The 16967-nt window shown below is 39.0% G+C and overlaps 1 protein-coding gene across 1 annotated transcript in view; it reads left to right on the top strand.

The window, feature by feature from the left end:
- Window positions 1-3712: 3712 nt before the first annotated feature.
- Window positions 3713-16967, top strand: part of pphln1 (periphilin 1) — a 77599-nt gene continuing 64344 nt past the window's right edge. The window contains exons 1-2 of the mRNA XM_008400991.3: window positions 3713-3921; window positions 6413-6523. The gene's annotated coding sequence lies outside the window, so the exon portion shown is untranslated. The remainder of the gene's footprint in view (window positions 3922-6412; window positions 6524-16967) is intronic.

Genomic DNA, 16967 nt, shown 5'->3' with positions numbered 1-16967 from the left:
GTATTTATGTATGGAGGTAGTCAACTGAAGCTTCAGTATAATCAAAAAAGGATATTATCAAAATGTGCCATATCTATTTGATTGTTCAATACAGCGAGATCAAAGACCGAAGACAATAAAAACAGGACAGAAAAAAGGGACAGAAATAAATGAGTGGGTGGTTTTGGGGTTTTGTTTAATTGATTTTAGTTTTATATTCTTTGATTAGATCCGCTTTGGCTGTGTTTTGCCTTGGTTCTGTCCTTTGGTTTTATTGGGTTCCTTCTGTCTGGTTATTTGTTAGATCTCTCTCTCTCTCTCTAGCCTGCTTCCACAAAATCAAGTTCCCCACTATATATTCCACTCATTCTCAGTCACTCCTTGCTGGTTCCTTTTTGTTATATCCTGTTATTTCCCTGCTGTCACTTTTCTCTGAATTCCTGTTTTTGTTTTGCTCTGGCTCCTGGTGATTTTTGTAAGTTTTCTTCATTATTGTGTATGAAACATTCTTCATCTACCTGCCTTTCTGCATTTGGGTCCAACTTAACCACTACACACCATGACAAAATGGTTATATACTTTTATGTTTTCCCTCTTTATCTTGTTGAAACATTAAATAGTATTTTAAAGGAAAGAGAAATATATCTTCAAACATAAACCTTCTTCTTAAAACCAGTCATACAACAGTAAAGAAGCATCCATGATATTAAGAACAATCAAGTTAGGCATGTCTGACATAATAAATAAATAAATAAATATGCCAAGTTCTAATTTGCTTAGCTTTTGTTGTCTGACCACAAAGTAAACCAATGTCTATTTTCCACCTTCTAGTTCCACTGAGGGTGGAAAGAAAGAAAAAACTAAGCAGAAGAAATAGGAAACTGGTCAAAACCAACTAAATGTATAATGCAAATAATTTTAACATTGCATTATGGTCAACATTTGCGTGGCTGCTATTGTAGGTAAACTGACTTGTACTTTAAATATGCTGTGGCCAGGGGATAAACTTCATCACAACCTATTAAGGTGGAAGAAAACAGATGTCTCCTGTTTACAAAATAGGTTGTATGCGATTTAGAAAGACATGCGCATTTCAATATTATCTGCTTTTTTTAGAGGGGCGGTGGGGTGTCAGCGCAGCAACAACAGCAACAACAGCAACAACGTCCATTGTACATTCTCTATGCAATACAATCAGTATTTGTGCCTCCGTCTAGAATAAACGACTGATTAGAGCTGGTTAATGACAGTTAATTTTCCATTCATTAAACTTCTATTCACGGCCCCAATTATACACTAATGACTGATTCAGAGTTTTAATTAACAGTAGGCTTTTTTTTTTTTTGCCGTCTCGTTGTCATGAAGGACAAGACGGTGCACCTCCTCAGAAGTCGCTATTTATATGTGTCTTTGTTGATCAATCTTATTAAATGCTTTAAATGTTTGTTTTGGTTGATGAAATAGTTCACTGAATGCTAACTCCTGTTGTAGTTCTTTATGGTGATAAGCAGGGGTGAAAGTAAGGGGGTACGGCGGGGTACTGCGTACCCCTAAAAGATTTAGCGGGGGTGCGCAGTACCCTCAAGAGAGGAGCGGCTGTCTGCTGTAAAAAAATCAACGGGTTCACTGTGCAGCCGAGTTCACCCACTAATCAGCCGTGACTGATTAGTTTTTCAAGAACAATCTAAAACACGACTTAATCAGTTAATAAATAGCTTTTTTCTCATTTCACATTGTTTCTGAACTGTATGTGCTTTGCTAGAGCAGCGGTGCAATATGTCGATCGCGGAAGGTTTTGAATCGATCTCGACATTAGATGACAAACTGAACGCAGCCAGGAGGCTGAGAGCAGCACGTCCTCTGACTCGCTTAAAACGTTCGTATTTTATTAAAGAACAACAACAAAAAAATCAACAAAACGTGCTCAAATTAATGACCCAACAACAATAATAATCTCAGTGATTATTGTTTCAACAAGGTGTTGCGCAATTCTGTGCGTTTCGGTTCCATGATCAAAATAACTAGCAGAGCAGGAGTTTAAAATTAACTAATCAACCACCGCTGTGTTCGGGGGAACGCTTATTAATAATCGCAAAAGAAATATGAAGCCTACAAGCCAAATATTGTAACGGACTGGTTGTTATGTTTTTAACATAATCTCTAGTTTGCTTGTGGAGCGCAGGAGGTTGCCATGGCAACGGGTGTGCTTAAATGACAGAGAAAGACGGAGAGTGAAAATGTGCAAGTGGTTTAGAGTTGATCATCTGTTCGGGTTGTTTTACCTTTGCTGTGGCTCATCACAGCCGCTGTAGTTTCTGAACGTTCAATAAACGACAAACTTGGACTAATTACCTCGTTCTTTGTGAGTATAAGTCAATTACAACAAACGCCAAGCACGGCAAATACGTTTCATTAAGTATTTAACAAACAAATGGCTTCTACCGCGATAATTATGTGAAATTAAATTGTCTACTATAAAAAAATAGTTTGGTGCTGTCGGGCTCAGAGTCTGAGAGGCTTTTCCTTTATCAAACAACTTTGTTTTTTGCCTCTTATTTAGTGGAAATATTGATGTTGATGAGACTTTTTTCAACCTTTATAGCTCCACTGTTGAAAATGAGGCTCTAACATTCACAAATGACATTGAAATAAAATCCAGTTCAACATCTGGTTTGAGGTGATTCTTCTGGAACCTGTTGGTGGAAAAATATCCCAACTTCAGAAGATGTGCTTTTAACCTAACAGATCTCTGTGGTTCCTCCTGTCAGTATGAGAGTCAGGGTGAGGAGGCGCCATGTTAGGAAGATGAAGTGGAAGCTGCAGGATCTTCAGAACAAACAGGTCATGATGCTGGGCTACTGATTATCCCTCTGTCTGGACACAGGATCAATATAACCAGTTTAAAAGTTAAAATGAATGGTTATATGCCAGACATGGAAAACTGGAACTGGGATGCACTCCATACCATGATGTTCAGAATTTAGGTCTCACGGCATCTCAAGGTGTCGACATTGCAGCCAGTGGGCTGAGGGAAATACAGCTATATTTTGTACCAATTCAAGAGCTACCAGCTTTTATATATATATATATATATATATATATATATATATATATATATATATATATATATATATATATTGTCATAGTACCCTCAAGAATTTAAAACTACTTTCACCCCTGGTGATAAGCAACTCAAAAAAAAAAAAAACACAACGACCTAAATTCATTTAGCAACAATGAAAGATGTCAGTGATTTTAGTGAAACTTAACAATACAGCACTGACAGGCAGCGGTGTATATATTTTCCCAATTGTGGCTAAAGCTGCTGCTAGCTGGTTTACTCTCCGATCGGAGGCTGTTTATTATATACACAGTTCGAGAATGGTGCATTGACAATGAGTAATAACGGCTAACACTTAAATTATGTTGTTATTAACCTTATATTTTAGTATATCCTTAAGATAAATGAGTATCCGTGAATTTTTCAGTCAGGTTTCCCAAGGCAAAATCACACCAGAAGTAAAGATACACCACTGGGACGTACTTCTTCCGTTTTGTTAATGTTGTAGTGTTTTCGTTAATGCTGTAGTGCAGTGGTCCCTAAGCTACGGCCCGCGGGCCGGATCCTCCACATTTGGTCCGGCCCCTTGAACAATACCAGAGAGCATTCAGATTTCTTTTTCATATATTGTAATTTCCAGACTATAAGCCGCTTATATGTGGATTTTTCTTCAACCTCCAGGGGGCTCTTTAGCAGGAAGTGTGTCCTGTAAACTGTGGGTGTTTTGTTTTGCATGGCGCATTGCTGCCATCTGTTGGACTTTTAGGGAACTGCTTGACTTTTATGTTATTTAATCAGTACGGTTGTTTACTAGCGGTAGAGCAGACAACACACTTGTTATGAACGCCGCATTCCAGGTCGAGTTCTTCGAAGCAATGCCTGTAAGTAGCAGCTTATACTTCAAAACGAGCCTTTATGTTAACATATGATAAAAGAAGTAACTTGTTTATTGAATTAGTTTTGGAAATACCTGCGGGCGATTTGATTATGTGCTACGTCATTGCTAACTAGCAGGCTGCTAAGATTTCTTAGGTCGTTATGTAGCATTGCAGCTCATAGCATTCTGAGGTAGGTGTTGTATCAGTTGTACTTCTAATGTATGTATCTGAATGTAAAACACTTAGTCTGTAAGCTGCTCTGAGCTCATCCTGAGTTGTTTGTGTTTTGACAATTTCACTCCATTCTACATGGAAATAAAGGAAGAACTAATTAATCCTGACTCGTGTGAAACGAGCTGATGGTTAGTTTTAGTACAAGACACCATAGCGAGACCATTACAAAGTGAATCCTTGGAAGTCAAAATTGGAAATAAAAGAAGAACGCGCCCATTAAAACGGAATTTGGTTTTAATAGGGAATTGAAATTTGAGAATGTTGTTGATCAGTTATATAGCATTGAGGGGAAATGCTATTTAACTGTTTTTTAAATAATACTGGGATCATTATGTATATATATTATTAGGTATAGATATTGGGATCCAGTAGATGGCAGTAGTGCAACAATAATGGATGCAAGCTGCTGTTGAAATCTAAAGAAGAAGAACAAAGCGCCCATTTTCATTTAGCACATGCTAGAACATGAAGGATCAGCACTTTTACTGTTACCGTTACCGTTCGGAAAGTACCGCAATCAGTTAAGTTAAATCTAAACTTGGCAACTTTTCTTTTTTAACGTAATAAATGTGATATTCAATTTACTTGTTATGGCTAAAATTTTGGGTGCACGCCCCCCTCTGCTGCATCGTTGTGGAAAACCTAGAGCGGCAGAGATATCTGCGGCTTATGTATGTTTACTGGTTTAAAAAAAACAAAAAACTTTGGGGTTGTGGTTTATAGTCCGGTGCGGCTCATAGTTAGAAAAATACGAACTATAATCCTTCCTGGATTTTTTCTGTGAAGAACCCAGAGAGGGTTATTTGATTGTGCTTTCTGGAAAACAATACATCTTTACATTTAGGCACTCCTGCAATCGTCACACTTTTTCTGTTACAAACTGACTCCGGCCCCCCACCAGAGAAGGAAAAAGTTATGTGGCCCTCACAGGAAAAAAGTTTGGGGACCCCTGACTTAGAAGTAGAAGTTTTTTTTTTTTTCTTAATTAGTTCCAATGATGGAAGCCATCTTCTTTTTTTTTTGTGCTTCTATAGTCCCCTTTCTAATGTTCCCCTTGGTTACTGCTTGTATCACATTGAGAACTGCCACAGCAGCAAAGAATATATGCGATAAAATGGTAGCATGAAATCTGTTGGCGAACACGGAGGCAAATCTGCCCCTTTTGTTGGGAATACACAATAAACAAACATATTTATCCGATACCTTTCAAAGACAAACCAGAAAGCACTAACAGCTGTTTTTTTTCCTTCTGTGTTCCAACCGCAAAGTCATGCAGAGTTGCAAGATTCCCAATAAAGGTGGCTCAACTTCTGCCTAATGAGAATTATAAAATATTCAGAGGCCCAGCACCACTGCAGATTTAACACTTGAGATAATTGGGACAGAATACAGAGAAAGAGCAGGAGGCAAAAAAAAAAAGACCATCCTTTCATGGGATGGTTGGAGAGAGATGTTGGGGGGTTTTTCCTGCGAAACATCCTGCTTCCCTTTTGCACAGCAGTTTGTACTACAACGCAGTATATGAAACTAATCTAAAATACTCTGTTTTGTGTTTGTTTGAAGACGGCTTTTTTTTTTTTTAAGAAAAAATCTGTCTCAGGGTAGTGACATTAGAAAGAGCTTCCACGTGGTTTCGTTACCCAGTGGATCTGAAGCATGGCTTATCCTGTGGGGTGAAGGCTTTGATTGAACAGTGATGTGCTCAACTATTGATCCGGCTGACTGCGTCTGATCTTACTGGTTCACTGAAAGCATCATTACGGGCTCGCTGGTGTAGAGTGCTTTGCTGAAAATACCGGCTCTGCTCCGCTTGGAGAGTTCGGTGCACTCTGAGCGGAGCACGAGACATTAAGAAAACAGTTTTTTTTGTTTTTGTTTTTTTTTTTTTTAAAAAGCCCAATCTTTTCCATTCGCTTTTCTCTGATGCTCTTTTGGCAGCAAACATCAGAAAAGCCTTTTCATTTTAGAAAGAAAAAAGAAGCCCAATAAAGTTCTATAAAAAAAAAAAAGAAACGAATAGAGGTCCGACTGTAAAGTGCCATTAGGAGATGCTACTCTGAAAGCACAGCTTTGGGTTTGGTCTTCTGACAATCCCGCAAAAATACAAACGTAAAGACCAAAATTAAAGTCTTACCAAATAATTGCTTATTTTTAAGCGCCTACGCATAACATGCCATTGAAGTGGCATTTGTTGCGCAAAGATTGTTGCCAGGTTGGTTAAGTTTGAATCTCTTTATGCAACATGTTGTTGTTATTACAGGATTGACAGAAATAAGAACAACAGTGGCAGTCACTCAACTCCCATGGCGCCTTTCTAGCAGGAGGAAGTTGAGGCTCTGTTTCAACTTCAAGAACATTTTCAAGAACGCAGGTTAGTTTTTTCATGCCCATTTTTGTTTTGCCTCTTTCATTTCTATTGCACGTATTACAGCTGTGACACTTGAGGATAAAAATAGCACCTGACTCATTTTATGTCGGGCTGCTTGTGATCTGTGGATATTAGAGGTCTTCCTCCTTTTTATTTTCCTTTTAAGCTAGGTACAAAGCTCCAAACTGTCCTTGAAACCTTTCACTTAAACCTCTTTTTGATGAAGTTAGACTTTAATTTGCCGATACTATAAATGTTCATCCTTGTACATTTTACTTGCGAGTCTTTTTATTTTTTTATTAGCTTTTGTGTTGTCTTTAAATCTTTCCTTGGTCATTAAAGAAAGCAGATATTTGAGTTAATAATTCTCATTTGTGTTGGGATCTAACTCCCAAAAAATAATTCAATTTTAACAGAAAGTATCAACACTGGTATATTTTAAATATTTCTTTTGAAACAAATGTCTCACTTTCTTTAATTGTGTTATCCAGCTCCCCGATAAAGATAATTCAGCTTTAATATCGATTCTTTTTTATATATCTTTCCTTAGCCCAATAAACTTTATAAATGTAGTTGTGTTAATCACTAGATTTTGTTTTAAACTTAAATGTTCAGCTCCACCAGTGACTGACTGCAGAGTTTTTAAGGAAGGAGACGCAAGAAAAAGAAAAAGCGTTCAGCTCGGGGAAGAAATTGTGATGTAATGACAGGTAATGCTTTCCAATCACTTGCATTGTGTTTTAGGCCTGTCATAATGTCATCTACAGGATAATTAAGTCCAGTAACTTTGCATGTTAGGCATTCTGAAAGCTTGCACAAAGTTGTGCCTACATAGCACTGGATCCACAGCAGTCCAGACCGTGAGCCACGATTCACCCTGCTGACTTGTACCCGGCTCTAATTAGCTGATGCAACGTCATATTTATGTAGATTTACACTTGCAGGAATCCAATTATGACTTACTGAAAACCAGGACAGCTCTCAGAAAATGTTGCGGTAAGGTACAACTTCTTAGTGAAATTACAAGACGACGCAAAGGTGCAAATTGAAGTAAACATGGCGTCCAAGAAATAGGTGCGGCATTTAGAAAGAGCTCTTTTGATTATTCCAGTACGTTCCCCTAGACGCTGAAGTGTTTTCGAAAAGTTTATCGGCACAAAAATAATGGACGGTTCCCTCCAATTGGCTCCCTATAACCAAGAGCCGATAGACTTGATGAAAGCAAATTGATTCTCAGAATGAGAAGTGTCTCCGTGAGATTACCTTAGTCATTGAGAAGACATGTTTGTTATTTTTTTGTTAATACATTTTATATGACCAGACAACAGGGCACAGATGGTGCTTCTGTCTTTCACAGCCCCTTTGAAGCAGCGAAGAAGGAAGAAAACAGTAAATTAAAACCAACAAGTCCAGAAACTTGAAACAGTTGCTGCAGATTTACGAGAAGCGGCAGACCGATGTGGTTAAGTCACACCGGGAGTGAAGGAGAGCTGGTTTACGTCTGGGAAGAATTTAGTTAAAAGCGGCTTTGTACAAGATATTCCATCAATATTGGGAATTTATATAACCTCAGTGCTACTACTGAGTTTGGTCTTAGATGAAAATAAAAAAAACTGTAGAAGTTGGATTGACAACCTTCAATCTTACTCTACTGTCTGCTGTTGAAAATCAAAATCTTGTTTTGTTGGCATGATTGAACTAATTATAGTGATTTTGGCAGTATCTGTTGAACATATATATATTTTTTATGCGATTGTAAAGGACAAGTAAAAGAAAACGGCACAGTAATCCGTCGAAAAACAATATTTAGGTATGGAATACCAGAAATCCTGCAACTCTAAAAGGTCGAGACCTTATAAGAGAACGAGGGTTTATCTAAGCTTCCAGAAATTTCTCTTTTGCAACTCCAGTCCTATTACACAATTAAAGCGCTGAGATCTGATCTGCTGCTGTCTGCATAATGAGAAGCTTATCTCAGTGTAGATTTCCTGATGGTTCTAATAGAGCTCAAGATCCGCCCAGAGAGGGACAGCTTATCTCTGGTTGTTCTCCACCGTTATTGGCTCCAGTAGAGATGAGGAAACAGACTTATTTAGAAAAATTGAGAAAATTCAGCGTTTAATTGAAGATCTGTTCATTGAGGGGGAAAAAAGAAACGGTTCCATGTTAAAAAGTAACCATATAAAAACACACACACACACAGATGCGGCATAATACAGACTCTTGTATTATTCATATAATGTTTATCAACCTATTTTCTGCTGGACGTTTCCATAATTTACCTTAGATGTCGATTTATTTTAAAGTCCTGATTATGTCGTGTCATCGAACAACTTTTGCAGGATGCTTGGAAGAGAAACGGGCCCACAGCATCACAGATTATCCACTATGCTCGACATCGGGCGTGATGTTTGTACTTGAAAAGCTCAATTTGACTTTTCAAGAACTATAAGTGACACAAAATGCTTCTGAAGAAGTCAAGATGTGATTGGTTTGTTGCTAGTCAAATCATTATTTATCCATCCGCTATAGTAATGTGAACTAAGAGTTATTTGCCAATAATATTCAACTGATAAGAAGCAGATTCTTTATGCATTACTTATAAATAAATCTCCGTTTCCCAACCAGTTAAATTTGCTACCTTTCTGTGTCTTTTCACATATCGATCTATGTCAGGGTCTGTAGAAAGAGATGAAAGCCAAACTTTCTGAAATTCATGTAGTCTATAGGTAGGGAACCCTTGAGCTCTGTGTTACAGATAAAAGGTTAGGTCCAAAACTCAGGACAGGGAAGGTGTTCGCTAATGATAGGCCTTTTTACTTCAAAGCCGTTGAGGCTGGCAGGTTGCAGCAGCTCGAAACGTCCAAGATGGGTTTTTTTTTCTTTTTCTTTTTGGCAGTCTGACAAGTGAAGGAGCAGGCTTGTAATGATCCCAGAGCTGCAGAAAGGGACAGGTTAGCAACAGAAAGCAGAAATAATGATGGCCAACAAAGCCGGGCTGGGCGCAGAAAGCATCCACCACTGGGAAGAGGGGGGAAAAAAATCAGGAAAACGTTGGGGACTCTTCTCGGTGTACGTCTGTCGGCCGAAGACACGACAGCCGAAGCGTTTTGCGCGCTCTGAAAGAAAAGCAAGAAAATGCTTTTGTAAACGGGTCACTCTGAGCAAAGACTGATCACTTTTTCTCTGTGGCACGTATTGGTTTGGTTTTGCTGTCCCTCTGTCTGACTAGCTAACGATGTGCAGAGTTCAAGACAACGCTCAAACTTGGCAGAGAGGAAAAATACAATATATTGAAGAGTAAAATGGAAATAATCTATAAAATATGCTAGTGGAAAACGCCGAAAACCGTAGTAGGCTGTTTGACAACATGACATAGAACTGTACGCTTTGGAATTGATTCTGCTAATTAACTGTATCAGACAGCAGAGCTTTCTGAATCTCTACTTAATGGCTGGTCAATACAGACCAAATCTGTACACTCTATGTTTTGCTTTGGGCTCTCATCGTCCCATTAATCAATAAAACAGTTGTTGTGATTTGCTCTAACACTCACATTTTACTTATTGCTGGACCAAGCAATATTATTCGCAGTGGGAATAGTCTTAAACGTTGCGGTCGGTTGGGAAAAGTAAAGTTGAGTGAACCTTACCTTTTGAATAATCTCTGCTCCCAAAAACTGCAACACCAGAATAATCTTAGAAAAACTATCACTCCAGTCAATTTTTGACCTGGCCAATCAGTGAGCAGAAGGAGAAGTGCTGAACGATGACATCGATTTTCTGCATTGTTTTAGAATTGTAGTCTGCCTGTAGTTTTACCCAATTCCAGTGGAGGACATTAACGAAGCCTTTCCGTCAGTGACCACGCTTAAAAACACTAAGTGAACATGACAGCTGCCTCATTGGGATTGGCATTTCTCTCTTCGCAGAGGGAGATGATTGTTTACAGCGCAGGCGATATCCGCTAAGCTTCTTAGCGTTTAACTGCCGCATTACATACGTCGCGGGCAAACTTTAGCAATTGGGTAAAATTTAAAACCTCAACAAAATCTAAAGCTCCAGGAAGTAATTGTTTCTCAACAGATGAGAGCCCAGATTCTCTGGACGAAGCAAAATGTGGTACAAGGGGCTGGTTTTTACCAGGGTAGTATCAACCATGGTGAAAATAGAAACGGAAACAGGATACTTTGTAGGAAGTGCCCCCAAAATTTTACCTCAATTTTTCCCTGCCATATTCGCATGATTCCTTTTCTCATGTTTGCCCTTGCTTCGTGAAGAACTGCCACATTTCTCTGTTAAGTTGTTCACTTTTCATATAACAGTAATGGCTGATTCACAAAAATGAGCAAACATTGATTTCACAGATGTCGGAAGTTGGGTTCATTGGTGCTGAAGTCGCACATTAAGCTACACCCAAAGGCAAACTTGACACTCAAAGAGCCACGACAAAAACAAAACTAAATGCCATCTCATTATTCTGTGTCAAAATAAGAAAAATAAATGAAATAACTCCACTTATTTGAAGTTATTCCTTATTTGTTGTCTGGTAACACCGTACCTTCCCTGTTGGGCCCTCCATTATAAGGTAATCCACTCATTCACCTTCCTAAATCTCCTTTACAATAACCTGAGAATTTTCCTCAGGGTGCTGATTCCCTGTTAACAAGCAATAAAGTACAGTTGAGCTAAGACCTTTAATCCTTCAATCCTTCATTGGCAATGGAGGGAGGGGTCACCTGAGGAAAGAAGAGGTGGAGGATTAAATTTTTTTTTTTGTTGTTGCTTTTAAAGCTGTACAGATTAGATTTACTGGTCTGTCTCCTTCCATCTTGGCTTCCCCCTTACCTCAGAATCACCTGAGCCATATGTCCGCATCATGTGTCGACACATAATTTAAATGCAAATGGCTAATCAACCCCTCTAGCCCGAAGCTTCACAGGAATCAGACATTCAACAACAGACATTCATTCCGTTATCAGGTATGCAGGAAACTCGGCTTCACCACAATCAAATAATTAAACTTGCATCTTTATGGGCCTGTGCCCGAGAGTAATGTTTGCTTCGTTCCCACGTAGACTCGCGCTCCAGTACGCAGTGATTTTGTGCAGAAAGCATTATTCGAAACAGAACCCAATGTCAGAGAGTATGTCTCGTAATGATCTCCAGAGCGTGTTGTTATCGGAGTAGGGGAATATTTAAAAATATATATCTTAGCTTGAGATGCGATACTTTTTCATTTCTCCACGTTAATTACATTTTAATGCCAGCGTAGGCATTTAACCTTTTTCCGACACCGATACATTAGCCGCTCTCCTTGTTCGGCGTAAACACCGGGGAATAGATCCTCGGAGCCACACCAATTACTGGTCCTGTGTGAAGCCTCCTCTGCCTTCCCAGACAGCTGGGGGAGAGAGAAAAAGAGTATATCGCACTGGGAGCTACTGTACATGGTAACAAGCAGAGCAGAGTGTTGCATTTTTATGGCTCTTGTATTGAGATGCTTCTCATATTTAGAGGTCAACTTTTGTTTATTATTACCTTAAATATCCTCTTGTTCACGCTGGAAGCTGACGCATTAATATTGAATAGAACAGTGTTTTTAGACGTGCTCTGACAATGACGGATCACGCGGCGTAAAGCAGACAAGACGAACAGCTAAACGACCCGCCTGACTCAGCTTTATAATACGAGAGAGAACTGAATGATATTAAAGCATTCTTTTTTTTCTTTTCTTTTTTGGAAGGAGGGGCCATAAGGTATGCAGTTATTATTCAGAGAGAGACGAATCTCTTAAGCAAATCCCCCTGTGATGAGTGAACTCCAGCTCAAAAGGCTACAACAATTTAGCTCCAGGCTTCGTGCGTCATCTTTTTGAATAATTGCCCGATTTCTGCATTCATTGTATCCTCCGCGGTCACACTCCAAAAAAAACGCGATGCTTTTGGTGTCAGAAAAGACAACGTATTCATGTCGGTGCTTCAGGCATGTTGGGTGGTACAGACAGTAGCCGTTTCTGAATCCGTATTCACAAGTCATTGAGGGTCACTTCCACCTGTGTGTTGCTTTTTCGTTTCCCTTTTCACAGTCACGTCAGACAATGGCCGCCATAACTCGAAACGGTGTATCTTTACTTCCGGTGTGATTTTGCCTCGGGAAACCTGTCTGAAAAATTCACGGATACTCATTATCTTAAGGCCATAATAAAAGGTAAGGTTAATAATAACAGCATTTAAGTGTTAGATAACCGTTATTACTCATTGTCAAGCCACCATTCTCTGACTGTGAATATAATAAACAGCCTCCGATCGGAGAGTAAACCAGCTAGCAGCAGCTTTAGCCACAGTTAGGAAATATACACCGCTGTCTGTCAGTGTTGTAATGTTAAAAGGTTCACTTTCTGTATAAACTGTAATAAAACAGTATTTACATGTTAGCCTTTATCAGTCATTGTCAATTTACCATTCTCCAACTGTATTCAAAAGAAAGAACCAGCCTCCGATCGGAGAGTAAACCAGCTAGCAGCAGCTTTAGACACAGTTGGGAAACATACACGTACACCGCTGCCTTTCAGTGCTGTGTTGGTAAAAGTTTTACTAAAATCACTTACATCTTCCAACACTGTTGTTAAGAAAAGCATTTTAAATGTTGATTTAAGCGCTATCTGCCAAATAATTTACATATTCTGATGTGATTCATAATTTCTCCATTTGTTTTGTTGCCCATCTTTCTCAACAATAGCCGACCTAACAACCCACCATATCTGGGATGGTCTTGTTCCTCTGTCCATGGCAGGTTCAGTCAATCAGCTGTGGGACATCTGCTGCCTAACAAACTATCATGGGCCTTGATTTAAAAGTAGATAAACCTCCTGCAAGTTACACTTCTTGGATGAACACTCACTAACGCAAGCAGCTGTTAGAAATGCAATCTTTGTGTATCTATTCTGTAATTAATATCTATAGGTATCCATTAATAAATGAATTGATGTGTAGAGTTCTGTAAAAACTATTGTAAATAGCTTCTCTTCAGTAATCTACATATGTGCAACTTTTACATTTAAATTGCTTCTTTTTGTAAATTTTACACATCTGGCAACGAAGTATGTGGAGGAGAGGAAATGCTAAAATTAAAGCTGTCATTGTGCACCAAAGACATAAGGTTTGTGGCCGTTTCTTTAAAACATCTATGTAATAATTATATTAAACACTGTACATGGTTACTACATTACACAAACATAATTACCACAGTTAACAATGTAAGTCATTGATAGAGAAAATGTATTTACAAAAGGCATATCAATTTTATTTTAACAGTATGTACTCGGGGTTTACACCTTAAGACATCCATGTAGAGTCCTTGGCAGGTGCCAGTCTGCAGTGAACTGGTGGATGACAGAGGCAATGGTATACTATAGTGAGCAGTTTGAAGCAGAAGTCCCACCATGTGATCCACAGGGTTTTCCCACCTGAGCACAAACTTCATGCACTTTGTTTCCACAGGCACAACAGGAGAATCAAGTGTAACCTGTTAAAAGAGATATAAAGTTGTTATTCCTATGTTATCAATTTTCTACTGCCAAGTCTACAACCGCAGGAAGACAAAGTATAAGAAACTTAATCTTCTAATCATTACCTTTGATAAATATTCATTGGAGAAATGTGAAGTTAATGAGCTAATATATATATATGAATGCAGTGCAGTTATGCACAGCCAAGATACTGCGCAGAACCCTCAAGCTCCCAGGCTCTGATAGAGGACCTGAGCTCAGAGGGTGAAAGAGAGAGAGACCACCCGCGGAGGGTGAGAAGGGAATTATATATAGATAGATAGCTCATCACATTTCTCCAATGAAACGTTAATATCTACATCTAAAACAGCGTCTTCCTCATGTCTTGATCGTAGCAGGAGTTCTCAGGACGTGGTGTAGTAGCGGGTGTTTGGCATAACAGTTAAGTTTCGGACTTGTGGCTACAGGTAATGTCGCTACTTAGCGGGTGGTGAAACTAGCGTTAGTGAGGAGGGTTTAATACGATCATTCATTTTACATGACGGGTGGCAACCCCAGTCTATACTATAAACATCTGATTAAGATCAGAGCCTAAATACGTTCTATTTCCAAAACAGAAAGGCTACGTAATGTTAGCCAGCTAACAAATTACTATTGCTGTCCTAGAATATCAACTAACAGCTAGAAAAAACCAAAACACGTACCTTCGTAGTCAAACTGGTATCAATCAGCAAGGAATTTGTCCAGTTTAGATTATGTTGATGAAGAAAAATTGTTCGCAAATAGTGATGTATCTTCAAATTGTATTTGTGGCAGCTGCTTTAGAGTCCAGAAACTACGCACACCGGAACTAAAGCTGCACTGGATCGAGTCAAAACGGAGGTTGTTTGATGTTGTGGTCTCATTTAATTTACAATTAGGCTGTAAATTTTCAAGACAAGAAAAAAAAAAATGCATAGAGTGCACATCTCTTCTCAGTAGCTAGCCACTGTTTTTCTCTCGTCTTTTTTCCTTCACCACACCAGTGTTTTTACAACTCATGCCAACTTTTTTTTTCTTTACTTGTCAGCCTGACTACATGACATACAATATCATGAATTTGAGGAAGTGAAACCCATTTAGATGAGCATAATGAGTGTGCAATTCATAACGACCAGATTCGCTATTAAGTTGCTCCCATCCCACTTTATGAAGAAGCTCGATGGAACAATCCAACACATCACAAAGCTAATAATTCACCTCAAGGCACCGAAAGCATTGTGTTGTCGAGGTCCCGCCCCCCCCTTTTTTTTTTTGTTCAGTACATGGTTTTTTGCAGCACGTTTGTCAAAATGCATATCTTCCCAAAAGTGTTCCGCAGACACCTCTATCCAAGGACAAATCAATTAGCGGCGAACGACAGGCAGACCGCTTTTGAAGGATGTCAGTGCATGTGCCTTAGGTGAGAGGCATTGGCTGGTGGAGAGCAACTGTCAAGTAGGATACTCGTCTAAGTGATTCCCACATGTCATCCCCACACACACACACACACACACTCCTCCGCGGAGCCTCCGCCAATATCAGACACGCGTTCCACAAAGAAGCCGCTCACAGGATGCTAAAATCAATGCTGAGAGAAGCAGAGAGGTGTGAATATTTCATAGGCATATTATCAAACTGAATCGCAGATTAGCATTCCCTCAGAATTACCCCAGGTGATATCAGGGAGGCACTCTGCAATGAGCTGCCTGCAATTTAATTCATCTAGAGAGCGAAAAAAAAGGGGGACTAGAATGGAAATAATGATAAAATCAGTTCTGTTATTCCTTGATTCCACTTTTCAAGAGCATTGCCTGCTTAGTGACAGTAGATACTGCTTAAGTTATTCATACTGGTTGAACATTTTGACATTGTGTCACATTGCTATCACAAGATTTTATATCTTTGCTTAGGATTTTATGTGATTGACCAAAACAGACAGGTAGATAATTAAGCTGGATTAGGTTAAAGATTTATCTGAAAATTGAAATCTGGAAGGTGTGAATCCAGATTCATGCTTGTAACTACAGTTCTCTTAGGGTGTGTGTAAAAACTTAAATCTTCAATTTTTTTAAAAGTTCGATTTGATAAAATGAAACTATTCCACTGCATCTCTGGTTCCATCTTTAGGGTTGCTATGCTATCCATCGGTTTTTGGTTTATTTTTGGAGTGTAGCTGCTTTTTTTCCCAGTATTGCCCTCTACTTACCTCCATCCGTTTTCCTGTGAACTCTGAGCTGCTACTGAATAAACACATCTTCACAGCACGATGCCATCGCCATCCTGATGATTTACTGAAGGTGATGGGCAGTGTTAATTTTACACCACCATTTCCAGTACTGTTAATTTTACACTACTTGCACCTTTTTGGCAAGTGGGCCAAAAAAGTTCAACTTCGGTCCAATCTTTGAAGAGCGTCGTGTTGCACAAGTTTACCATAACTCCTGCATGGATAGTGGCAAACTACAAAAACAAAATTTTTATGTTCATATTTATTCATGACTTTGAGAAACTTTCAATGACCATGAATACTTTTGACATGAAATTGCTTAATTATACAAGTCCAAACCACATTCTAACAAAACTTGTGAAGAAAACTTAAATGAGAGAGTTAAATTGCTTATCCACAGTTACCCAGATAATAGTTTGGTTTCTTTGCAATTAAAAAATAGCCTGAGCAGGTACAAAGGCAGCCGTTTTGTAAAACTGCGTGAATAAAGATGAAAGATATGGTTTGCTGAGAGAAGGAGGTGTTGGTAAAAAGCCCAATTTCTCCTACTCGGCAGTAATTACGGTAGACAAAGACCTGGCAACGTCGGTGAGCATGTGGAGACAAAAAGCACATTGTCAGTTTTGAGACAAAACGGCAACCTGAGAAAAAGAGAAACTGAATCTAACGAGACGATGCAAAAACATAAAG

Source organism: Poecilia reticulata, chromosome 23 (assembly GCF_904066995.2).
Source record: "Poecilia reticulata chromosome 23, P_reticulata-male-v2, whole genome shotgun sequence".
NCBI lineage: Eukaryota > Metazoa > Chordata > Actinopteri > Cyprinodontiformes > Poeciliidae > Poecilia > Poecilia reticulata.
This window is presented reverse-complemented; position numbering and strand designations above follow the sequence as displayed.